This window comes from Acipenser ruthenus, chromosome 6, assembly GCF_902713425.1.
Source record: "Acipenser ruthenus chromosome 6, fAciRut3.2 maternal haplotype, whole genome shotgun sequence".
In the NCBI taxonomy this organism is placed as follows: Eukaryota; Metazoa; Chordata; class Actinopteri; order Acipenseriformes; family Acipenseridae; genus Acipenser; species Acipenser ruthenus.
Window position 1 is genome coordinate 31829043 of NC_081194.1, and position 10315 is coordinate 31839357.

The window sequence follows — 10315 nt, forward strand, 5'->3', positions numbered from 1 at the left end:
TAATACTACCAATCAGTGATACATGGATAAATAACGTGTTGAATATATTATTCCTCCCAAAAAAACATAGAACTGTGCAAAGACAATGCACTTCCCTGTCCAGGATTACAGTAATTGAGTGAATGTTCCTCCAATCGCAGATCTGTGATCAGTTTCCCTCCACTACCACTACTAAGTTATTTTCGCTTTGCAATTTGTTTGTAAGCAGCTAACTTTTTGTATATCACTAACTTTTTAATTCCTTGTGTTTTGCACTTCAGGGCCACCCTATATAACTGGTTTTACATATAAGTAATCTACATAACATGCTTTATTATACCCCAGCAGTAGTTTTCAACCTTTTTTTAATGTACCCCTTCTGTCAGGAGGTTTCAGCTCAAGCACCCCTTTACAATGTTTGCTCTACTGAATTGAACCATAGTTGCAATAAAAAGCAGACTACAATCTGATTTAATAAATTCATTTTTTAATATATAATTTATGCTCCTCACCAAGATGGCTGACTTCCGGTTCGCTCCAGGATTGAAGTTCAGCACACTTGTGAAGAGTGTATTATTCCCCTTACGCAGCGCCTTCTCTGGTCGGGAAGGAGATTTACAGTTCAGATTAATTCTCTCCTTGCCACTGGATGCACAGAATCAAAAAACAGTATTTGGGAATCTCTTCTGAAACATTCACTTTGTATTCGGCAAAATTATTATAAATAATCTAAAACAGTCTGCACTGTAAATTCTGCTAAACAAAAATGAAATATTTATGCACAGATCATTTTTATCATTTACTTTAATTTTTATTTTTGCATTTCTGACCCATCCTGTGCAGCCCCTATGACCCTTAGAAGTACCCCCGGTTGAAAACCCTTGCTCTGCAGGATCAGCTAGTGTTTTCTGTAATTCTGACCTGACCTCATAGAGTTTGTATTACAACATGGATAAAAGTCACTTAAGGATGAACGTGTATGTGCATGTGGATGGGGATGAATGTCACTGATTTATTGCAGTCTCCACTCCCCTGTTTATTAATTTTATTTGATTACTGTTTTGAAAGATAAGTACTTTATTTGACTTCAAGGCGAGGCTGGGAACATTTCCCATGTGACATGTTTTCTGAAGTGTGGAGCTGCCAACAGGATGTGTATCCAACCCTGCCAGGTGAGGAAAAATTATGTTTTGCAGAATACTTGCATTTTGTGTCCATATTTACAAAGTAAAGTTTATGGACAGGTTTTAAAAATATACTGTATTTGCCAGAATATACTGCAAATCCAAGGAAATGCACTGTTGCTTTACAACCAACATTATCCCCCTGTTTTATGACATTATTCATTCTTCCAAGGGAAAAGCATTAAAAACATGTTGAACACTCAAGTCGGAACTGTAATTTTAGGAATTTAACATGCACCCTTTGCAGAACTTGTATGACTGAAGAGTCTTGAGTTACTTGCATTCCTACTAAAAACTTCAGTAATGGCATAATAAATAATATTTTTCATTGTCTCATGTGATAACATTTCTATTCTAAAAAAGAGTTGAGCTACATTGTCCTGAATAAATGTTAAACTGCAAGAAAGTATTGAGGTATTTATCGTGTGTTCTACTCACTTGCCAGAATGCCCTGAAGAGTGTACACTACAAGCCAATCCCTTAGAGATAACACAAGCCAGAATTTCTGGTGTGTAAAACACACAACCTAAAACAATTAGCAATATTTTATCACGCTGTCAAAATAAAAGTATACGAGTTCTAAGTTTGCATGTCAAAAAAGTATGATTCTAACGTCTGAGCAAAGATTAGAATCACTTAGTATATACTATACGACTGTACATACTGTACAGGGAAGTATGATTCTGTCACATTGCTGTGAGTTATGGTTGTAACTATGAGCACCGTGACACATTACATATAGCCAAATAGAAAAAATCTGAAGTAATATTAGAATGTAAAAATCAGTTTCAGTTTAAAAGTTCAGCCAAACTCAACCACAGGCTCAAGTTTTATCACGCTTCTCATCTAGAAGGTATGCCATTATGACAGTCCACACACACTCATCAAATTTTGCTACCTTCATTAGAGAATTGCCAAGGTATGAAGATTTGACAGCTGATCTGCACCCATTAAATTTTGCTACCTTCAATAAAAAACATTATCAAAGTAAGATATATTGTAGGCATCTATCAATTGGTAAACCTAGAACAATTACCAAAATACTGTATTACATTTTCACAACATGCAGGACTAGGTATATGTGGGAGTGTAACAGGGCCAGGCGCCCTGTACCTGAAAAGGTATTTGTTTTAATTTATTATTATTATCATTATTATTTATTGATTTATTATGCTTAAATATGACAGTGAAAAGCCGTAGTTGTTATTGTTTGGCAAGGACGAGCAAGGAGCGTCCGCCATGATGTATTGTTTTTGTTTTAAAATACCTTGTGTGAATGCATGACTGTCGGTTAGTAATTATTAAATTAGCTGGCAGTCACACATAATAATTCTACCTGTGCAGACTATGGCCGAGGCGTAATGAGATTAATTTTTAGCCAGTTAACCCTTCGGCCATGATATGAAAGACTTGCAGCTTCAACTGCAAGGAGTGGGTTTTCAGAGGAGTGAACGAGAGAGAGCGAGGAAAAAAAAGGAAAAGAAAAAAAATAAACGAAAAAATAAACATAGGATCAGTGAAAGCGATCTGCCCAGCCTGACTTGTGTGTTTGGTGTTTTGTGTTGTGTTCGAGATTTGTTTTGTTTAAAGACTTTATTTTGCTCTGTGAGCAAGTGTTTTGTTTGAAAATTTTTATTTTATTATTGTGATTTAAAAATAAACGGCGCCTAAGCGCCTTTGCACTGCAGTCCTCTGCCTTTGTTATTGTTCTTCCATCTGGCCTGACGTCACCACTCTGCAATCACAGGGAAATATATTGAATTATTATTATTATTATTATTATTATTATTATTATTATTATAGCTATTTGCCTGGTGTGTACTCGCACACCGTAAATGCTGTTTACAAAAATAAATGAGAGAGAGAGATTTTCTGTCTGTTAAAAGTCATATATAATGCACTATGTAACACCAAACATGGGTATATATATTGTATAAAATAACAAGATTTTTCTGTGGTGTTACACGCAGTGGTTCAGAAATCTAGCGAAAACATTATTAACCCTGTCACATACGGCTCTCACTAAAAGCCCAGTGTTTCGAGTCTGACGTCAATTTTAGCTGTGGTTAGAATAAAAAACAAGGTCACCGGTTATGCGCGCTGAAGGGATTTGACAAGCGCGCCACATTCAAAACTACTCCAATTGCTCATCAGGTTTGCCGAATGTGAACTATTGCACCACCCCAAGGTTTGTATTGTAGCGCGCCTGCTGCTGCCGACCGCAGGACTGACAAGAAACTGTGGAGCGGCGTCCCAGAATGCCATGCGATCGAGCAAACCTCACTGTTCTTGTTGTTGATGTTTATTAATTATGAGTTATTGAATGTGTTTATTTGGTTGCCTTTGTTGTTTCTATTGCCTGTTGTGTCCCCGTGTCTCCCCTACCGTGTGTTTCCCAGTGTTGCCGTGGCCAAGAGGGGTGGCCTTCCCCTCTTGTTTCTGTGTGTGTGTCTCTGCCCCTGCCTAGTTCTAGCACTTGTTAGTGCTGCTTGAGCAGCTTAATAAAGAGCAACCATTATTAAGAATCCTGCCTATTGCCTCTGCTTGAACCACGCCAGCGCACTGGGCGCTACATTGGTGTCAGAGTGGGATGCATGGAAGGCAACTACTGGGGAGAAGACGACAGCGCTAAGAAGCGGCGAGCGGAGAAGAAGCTGCGGGAAGAGTTCCAGCTCCTCACCGAGGAAGTAAGAGCAGCGAGACACCGACTGCGGGAGGAAGCCGGGTGACTCGCAGCAGAGCTGAAGCAGCGGCGGGAGCCCGCGGGGACCGGCATGAGGACACCGACCCGCTGCTCCCCCAATAACGATGGGAACAAATATCCATGTAAACTTGGACAGTTGAGCCTGTATTAGATGGATAAATGTGTCTTGATCAAGATGTACAACTACTTATGAAGGCCAAAACTTACTGAACTTAACTGACAGAAATATAAAATGATAAGACTACAACTACACAAACAAATGGATGCTTAGTCACTGCCCCACATACTTCTCAGACCAAAACTAGACCATGATGTAATTTAGAGCAAATATGCATCCAATTATTTCTATTTATTTATCACTTTAATAAGTCTTTAAGTCTTTGAGTGTGAAATAATTGAATAATCACCATTTTGAACAACCAGGTGTCCCATTTATCAGCCTCCTACAGGACAGCTATATAGGAAGGCATGACAAAAATATAGCCTGTGTCACCTCTTTTGATTTCTTGCCTCAGAACAGCCAAGTAGACATTTATCACCTGGAAAAAAAATGCAGTTATGATTATATGCCTATTTTCCTGGTAAAGTGCAATTCACATACATTTTACATTATTGAGATTACAGATAGGACATGGATCTTTAAATTCTGCACTGAAACCTATACGTGGTCATCTAACCAGTTAAAATGTTGAACTTAGTACCATCCCTCTATACCTTGTCATTCAGCCAGTTAGGATGCTGCAGAGTATTAAAGTCCCTGTACTCAAGTACTTCCCCATACACATGGTATCTTGCCTGTCTGTCCCTTTGAACAACTACATGCTGGTGATCGTTCAGCTCTGCCAGTAGTCTATCTGCTTCTGTAAATAACAATAAGATTTTCAACAATCTTAATTTCAAATATTCCTTTCAAAACAATCTAATCCTCATTTTATTCCTAAAGGTATACTTTACTATGTCAGCAGTTTGATTTTAAATAAACCATTAACTGTTCTAACCATTTCACAGAACATGAGTGTGTAGAATAACAAACCAGAGACATCCTTTGTGGAGTTGCTCAATTGACTGCATTTCTTCCCTACAGCTGATTCATCTGATGATTGGCCTGAAATATAGCAAGGTCACGTTTGCACGTTTAATGTATCAAGTTCATTTCTTAGTAACATATTACAATGAATGATGAAATAATAGTGCAGTTATCTAAACATACATTTCTTGTTGGCTTCTGCTATCCTCCTTTTTTTGCCTGCTTTTGGTTTTTTCTTTATGGATCGTTTGGGGAATGCACGAACTTGCTATTTTGACACACCAACTTGATTGCTGTCGAGGGGCAAACTGTTGTCTTTGGCAATGAAATTCTTAAGCTTCTTAGAGAGATCATCTACAACTGTGGCTGCATTCCTTAGAACATCTACATTCACTCAGAGGTAGGATGCATCCTGAAGAATCTTAAGTTTCTCTCTCAGAAAACTTTGTGCTAGACCAACAATGATTGGCTCACTTTGAGTGTTTGAGCAGTGAACAGTCCGCTCTTCCTCAGACACAGACACTTCGTCATTGCCCTCATCCATCGTGTCTTCATGGACAATCTGACATTTCTGAAGAGCTTGACAAGACACGAAATCTATGTCAGGAGTCAGATATGGACTGTCTCTGTATGCAGGGCACAAGGCTTCCCATGAATGGTCAGTGTGTTTAAAAATGGCAAATAGGTGCTTGCAGGGTAAAAATTTAGGATTTGAATGACACACACTCACAAAATGGAAATCTGTCTTCATCAACCAGATCAACAGTGTACCACTCAGCTGACACCTCACTCTTCACCTGAAAATGCCCATCTCCTAGCTCACGTACTTGTTCTGTAGTGTAGTGAGAGGCTGCCTCAAGGCTTTCCAGACACAGCTTAACAAAGCTTCTGAGATGGTTGTGCAGATACTCAGGCACAAGCTTGTTTTAGGCCTTGTAGTCAGTGCTGTAAGTATAGTTCATTTTTGAATAAGACAGGAGCAGATCTGGTATAAAGTCATCAACAACAGTGTCCACCAATGAAGAAACTGTACCAGTACCAGAAATCTTGAGGTAAACGCTCTTCAAGGAGTTGTTCATTGCTACTACACCATTGTTTGTGGTGACTGGCACATTGAATCCCTCTGGTGCATATGCTCTACACCACCTCTGAAAGTAACAGAGTTGGTTACTTATTTGAAAAAGCAGGAGTTGGTTAGAAACAAAGTCCAAAAATACTTTTATGAAAAAGGAACATTGTTATAAAACATAGTTATAAATATGAATTACTTAATTAGCAAATAAAAAACAAATGTCTAATAGATTACAACCGTGTGTTGCCATATGACATGATCAATTGCTAAATTGTTAATTTCAATATGCCATTATATTTGATGTACTTCTAAAAAATAAAATCTAAAAATAAATGCTAAAACATGGTTTATCAAGCAATGAAGTGTAACAATGATGTCTGACTCTAAGATTCAAAGAACATCACATTATCACATGACCACATGATAAATACAGGTTATGAAGTCATGTGCTCTACATTATGTATTTTACCTCCTTTATGCCAAGCCATCTGCTTTCTACATAGTTCCTAACTCTTACCTTAGATTTGTACAGAATACTATCCCTCAAACTCTGAACCTCCTTAGCACAAGCTTCTTCACTGTAAGCAGACGCAACCTTACGGAGGTGACCAAGTAGTTCACTTTGTTCATCAATGGACAGTTGGTTCTTGCCTGCAATAATTAACTTTGCTAATAACTGTCAGTTAATCTTTTTTTAAATGGTAAAAATACAACGTGTTATTCATCTTTCTTTGTATTTCTAATACAAAGCTAAATGGCAGGTATATTTTTCTGTCTGATGAAATTACTGTTATGATGTAATGAAACATGAGTTGTTAGACCATTTCTTAACAATAAGCTGGCTTACATACAGTCAGGTTCATGTGCCATCGTTCTGAGAATGTGACGTAACATGCATTATTTCAATACATTTTACTTTCTAATGCGCAGTATATTGTTTGTACACTGAGTTTGGAAAGGTGGATGGGGGGACTGTCGGAGCTGGGCTCAAACCTGGGTCACCTGTTCCACAAGCCAGCTCATTACTGCATCACCAAAGGGTCCGAATGTTTTAGTGACGCGGTAATGAGCTAGCTTGGGGACCATGCTCAGTGGCGGAACGTGGACATCACAATATTTTTTATCTATTATGCTTATTTATTTATGTTTCGTGATGTGTGGAGCAGTGAGGTGTTACACATTGTGAAAATAATGTCACTTTTGCATGTAAATCAGCCCATTGTTAAATAAAAATCATAATCATACAAATGCCATTATTGTAATGAATTGACAGTACAGTAAAAGCCAAGTTGTGTTACGCAACATGATTGTACCAACTGATTTACAAATACATTTAATTACAAACAGATAGATTCTTACTTTCCCTGGTCCATCAAATCCAGGCTTGTTCCCGATGGAAAGAGCAGAGGTACTTCTGGGCATTAGGAAAGACCAGCTGAAGTGCCTGGAATTCTTAAGTAATCCAGCATGAAGAATTTAGGTTTCCATCCCACATTCCACTCTGTCAGCATGAAAAGGGCCTCTGAGATGGCATCAGTGGTTTCATTTCTCAGCAATTGGCTAATATCCAACATTTGTTCGTACAACAACCAAGAATATGAGTAAAGCATACTTGCAGGTTTGATACGTGGCATCGAGAAGGACCATTTCCCCATAGCGTTGGAGTATTTCCTGCTGTTGTGTATTTTGATGCACAAACAAGAAGGTGTTTAGTATAGATTTCTTGGTAGCAGATGCTTGCTCATCATCTTCACTGGTGCTGCTGTCATCATCTTCAGCGGATCCCAGCTGCTTTGGAAATCCCTTTTCCCGGGACTGTATTTTGGAACTAGAGGTCACTGGTCCTTCTTTCTCAAGAAAAAAATGTGCACTGGGGTCTACCAACTTCCCTGCTGTTACCTTTTTTTCTAAATTATGCTGGTCCAGGCCAGAATATCTACCGGTCACTAGCGCCAAATGAACATGGTTCTGAATGACATGACTCGATGGAAAGTAAGACTGGTCATGTGAATGGGGTTGAAAACTGTCTGGGCCGCAAAGCTGAGTTAGCACAAATTGTTTCAGCACTCGCTTGAGAAAGGGGACAGATGTAATTCCTAGGGAGACATACTCATATATTTTGTCTCACACTTCAGGATGAATATACCTTGAAAAAACACTTTCCAGGGATATGTGGTGGTTTTGGTGTGCATCAGTGTGACCGAGTGCTGTTGAGTGGCGTGTATGGTGACGTCACGGACCAGGAAGTAACAGAAACAAAACAGTGGATGGGCGGGTGAAGCTGGACGCTACTGCGGTCAGCGTATTTATTAAATAATAAAACAAAACAAAAGATTTAAACAAACAACAAAACAAAAGGGCACGTTGGCCAAACAAATAAACAAACAAATAAGCGTGCTGGTTTTAGCACCAGCACGATACTTAGCAGTTGTTTTTTTAAATGTAATTTCTCTCTCATCGCTCTCTCCGCTCCCCGTGCTCTCCTCTGTGCACTCTCCCCCGCAGCACAGACAGCTGCAGGTTCTTATACTCTGGCCGAGGGGTTAACTAGCTGTTAATTATCTTATTACCCCTCGGCCACAGTCTGCACGAGTTTAGTAAGGATGCGTGACTGACAGCTAGTTAAATAAATCAGTAGCTGATCAGCCACGCATCCTCACGAGATTTTTAAAATATAAAAACAATAACAAATACCTGCGCCGCAAATAATAATACAAATAATAATAAATAGTGCACATATAAATATAGGGGCGGGATACTCCGCCACAATCAGCCAAAGGTAGTTTAATGTGGATCACCTGAGAAGTAGTTGGGGTTTCTTTTTTCAAAGATACAGCAACAAGAACCACTTGTTTCTTGGCTTTTGAAGCCCCTTCTTCAACACAGAATGTGTCATATCTGTAATAGAAGTGGTTATATGTATTCATAATTCTAACCTTAACTCACTACCCCTACTACAAAAGTACGACTTGCCACTTTTGCACCACACTACCTCTATTCACATGTTAAGCCCTCCCAGCACACATACACATATCATGTTTACTTCTGTTGCTTTCTATTACAATTACTAAATTTTAATTTACTTCCTTCTAATGACAGACAATTTAACAAAGATATTCTTGTTTTCCATTTGAAATATAAACATACAGTGCTATAACCGATTGTATTTACCTTGTAATATAGCGGATAAAAACCTTTGCAGGACAGTCTACCTTCTTGGTTTTCTGAATGTGGAATCTTCTCTTGACTGTGTAGTCATGTTCACCATCGTCACAAGGCTGAAGCAGTTCATGCACAATGGGACATAGAACATAATTTGTCCTTATTTAGAATAAATGTATCTTTGCAGTAATTTTGCAAATATGTATGAACTTGTAATTTAAATGGAAATGTTTTTTAAATATATATAGACATTTTAGATGTATATATGTGTGTAATGGCATTCCTAAATTAAAGTGGTGTACCAATAAAGACATGTTTTGAAATTATGAATGATCACAAAATGTATAATCTAGTTCTATGATCCTCACTCCTGGTCCTGAAGAGCACAGCCCTGCAGGTTTTATACGCAACTTTAAATCCTCAATGGCTGAAGACCTGGAGGTCAATAATCAGTTCAATTAAAGCAAATAACAGCGCAGGTGGAATTAAAACCAGAAGACCCTGTGGCCCTCAGACCAGGAGTGAGAATCACTAACCTAGGTGTTTGTCTATAAACATAAACAATACACATGACTATTTTTGGCCAGACTGGCCAACTAAGTTAAACGTTGAATATTACACATTACCTTTTAACATTTTGAATCCCGCTTTTGTGTGCTTTGCCATATTGACAGCAATGAATGACACGATTGTTCACGGCAAGTGGCACATTGTCTGAAAAATCCTCTGCTTGCCAAACGAGTCGCTGCGCCCCTTTTTCTTTCTTTTTTTGTCATCAGACCTAAAATGAAGATGAAGCAAGGTCATTTACATAACCCGTATGAAAGGGTATACCACAAGTCTTTTATAAAACATTAAACAGTGGGCATTAAGGGTTGGTGTTTCTGCACTATATGAAAGGCATAAAATACTATTACGGAATCGACAGTGTATTATTATTATTATTATTATTATTTATTTCTTAGCGGACGCCCTTGCAGTGTACTTGCTGTATGAACTATATCTAACTAAGAACTACTCTTACTAGACATTGAAAGATGTCAAAGTGGCCCTTGTGTGACACTCTAGCACATTGTTTAGTTAATCTCTTGTAGAGACAAACCCAGAAACATGGGTATTAGTAATGCTTCTAACTCTAAAACTGGTTGGTAGCCAGTCTGTTAGAGGTGACTCTGAAAGAAAGAAAA

General features: G+C 38.4%; 1 long non-coding RNA gene across 1 annotated transcript; it reads right to left on the minus strand.

Moving 5' to 3' along the window:
• Nucleotides 1-8247: 8247 nt before the first annotated feature.
• On the minus strand, nt 8248-9903 carry LOC131737272 (uncharacterized). The gene is made up of 3 exons (XR_009328872.1): nt 9755-9903; nt 9138-9244; nt 8248-8864 (listed from the first exon to the last, which is right to left on the minus strand). It is a non-coding gene; the product is annotated as an uncharacterized LOC131737272 (long non-coding RNA).
• Nucleotides 9904-10315: the final 412 nt, after the last annotated feature.